Source organism: Notothenia coriiceps, unplaced genomic scaffold (assembly GCF_000735185.1).
Source record: "Notothenia coriiceps isolate Sejong01 unplaced genomic scaffold, NC01 NC01_scaffold00018846, whole genome shotgun sequence".
Classification (NCBI taxonomy): domain Eukaryota; kingdom Metazoa; phylum Chordata; class Actinopteri; order Perciformes; family Nototheniidae; genus Notothenia; species Notothenia coriiceps.
Genome location: NW_011351547.1, coordinates 37233 through 39643, shown reverse-complemented (window position 1 = coordinate 39643; position 2411 = coordinate 37233). Strand labels below are relative to the sequence as shown.

Sequence of the window (2411 nt, the reverse complement as noted above, 5' to 3'; positions counted from 1 at the left end):
TCTCTCTTTTTGTCCTGATCCATTTCTATAAAAACCTGTCTGAAAATGAGCTGATCAGATTTTGGCCACTTTATGATGTCATAACGATTTTTTGGCTTGTGTAACCATTAGCCAATCAGCAACCAAGGTAACCCCCGTCCCCTCCACCTTATCACCTGAATCTCCTCCTAGAGCACCATTGTGTTCTTTTTAACCAAATCTCTCTCAGAGGGGCGTGGGGAGGGGCTCCTTATTTTCATCTAAAGTAACAGACAGAGAATCAGCACCTTGGAAACAGGGCTGAAACAGAGGGGATGCTGATGTTTGATGTTTCAGCCAATCAGAGACAGGCTCTGTATATATCTGAGACCTATTATATATTGATGAAAAACAGCATAATAGGGGACCTTTAAAGGTATCAATGACAAAATCACAGTTCTCCTCTATTCATCAACTTGTATTTGCAAAAGCATGATCAGCCACGCCACCATGGAGCCTCATAATCCTTCTCCTGGTTTAGCATGAGTCTTATTTCCTTCCACTTTCCATCGCCCCGAGCAGGCTGGGTTAGTGGAATAGCCTCAGGTCCGAGCTAGGTTTATTTAAGCTCTCCTCTCGGCTCTACTTCTGGTCGGGTCACTCTGCCCTCGTTCTGTTAGTTGTCCGGTCTGTCTCACTGGATCGATGGTTCGAAGATGCCTTAGGCGCTGATCTTTTTAAGGTCCGCTGAACTTAATCCAATCACCAAGCTCCCTTCCCACAATGTTAATGAGTGAGTATGTCAATTGCCAAAGGTGCTTCAAGAAAAAAACAGGACAAGAAATAAACGAAAAGGCAACAATTCAATAACGATACATCAAGGTTTATTGGAGCTACTAGCTGTTATTGGTTTTGACCTTGAGATAGAAGTATAGGATGTATGTTGTCATATGTGGCACGGTAGGCCTATTATCAATAATTCTGTATATAACCGGGCCTTCTCCTGTTCGATATACATCCACAGTTAGTTGTATGTGTTCATTTCACACTTTTGGCCTCTGTTACGTACTTCAGGACAAAAGGACTGAATGTTCCTAAAGAGTTTTGAAGAGCTCCCTAACGACTCTCCACTAGCACGCTACTTTAAGCTAGCTCAAGGCTAGCTTTTGAATTTTGATGTCAAATAAAAAGGTGTTATGAATAGAAAAGAGCTTACCACACTACTCTTCAGCTTCTCTGGATTTTGAGGAAGACTAGTAGAGTTTGGTCTCTCTTTTATCTTTTGTCTGGGTTTTGTCCTTAGCTTCAGTTAGCTTAGCCTAGCATTGCGCTTTTGTGCTGTGTCATTAGCTGTTAGCCAAGTTAGCTTCTCTTGTGCCTTTTCATCTCTTCTTTGTTTATTTTCTTTGTCTTTCTTACAAACAATTGCTCTCCTATTGCAATTTTCTTTGCTTTTAGGTATTGATTATTTAATAAATGTGTAGGTTTATCTCCTGTAAAAACAATGTGTTATGTTTTTTTTCCAGTACCATATACTCTGTCCTCAACAGCAAATTGTAAACCTTTACAAACCCGTAGTCCGGATTAACCACAGGGTGCACTGGGCACGAGCCCTTGAGCAAGAGAGGGCCCTCAGTGACAAGAGAAAAAAAACCGTCTCTGTACTGTAGGTCTCACTACGCTCAACTATATTACTACGCAGTGGCGGTCTATAGCCGAATCACAACCCCACCTTCACTCATGTCACATTGACATTGTGTTACGTGAGCAGAAAAAATGGATGGTGCCGGTAGCAGCCGAACGCCCAGCGGGGCAGCGAAAAGAAAGAAAAATAAAGAAAAGGAAGAGAGAGTGGCGGCTGCATTAAAACATTTCCCAACAATAAATAGCTTTTTCAAAAAAGCTTAAAGTGACGAATTAGGCCAGCAACCACAAGGAACAGTGACGGATGTTGTTGAGCTAGCGAGCAATGTTAGCATTTTGATGAACTTTTCACAGACTTTGCAAAGAAAAGGGCAAGAAACACTTCTAAAAGGTAATCCATTGATTTGAGGGATTTTCTTACAAACACACATTCTCTCTCTATTGCTTACACACACACACACACACACACACTTCTATCACATATACTGATCACTTAGTTGAGCAACCACATACTTTCAATACATGTTTTACTTTTGTAACTCTCGATGTTGGTGACAAATAGAACTCCTCGTGTACTTGTACAGCCAGCCAGTCATATTTGGCATTTGAAGTGGGGNATGTGCATGATGTAAAAAGTGTGTACTGTGTGTAGAAACGCATGTGTGTGGGACCTTTATTAATCCCCTGAGGAGGAAATTCAGTTTCCACTCTGTCGTACACACACATGCGTTTCTACACACAGTACACACTTTTTACATCATGCACATATATACACAAATACACACACAGTTATATGCACACATGCAGTT

At 41.3% G+C, this 2411-nt stretch overlaps 1 protein-coding gene across 1 annotated transcript in view; it reads left to right on the top strand.

Moving 5' to 3' along the window:
• The window catches only part of LOC104951274 (actin-related protein 2-B), a 25152-nt gene that overhangs the window by 15902 nt on the left and 6839 nt on the right, over window positions 1-2411 (top strand). The window contains exon 8 of the mRNA XM_010777909.1: window positions 2333-2343. The gene's annotated coding sequence lies outside the window, so the exon portion shown is untranslated. The remainder of the gene's footprint in view (window positions 1-2332; window positions 2344-2411) is intronic.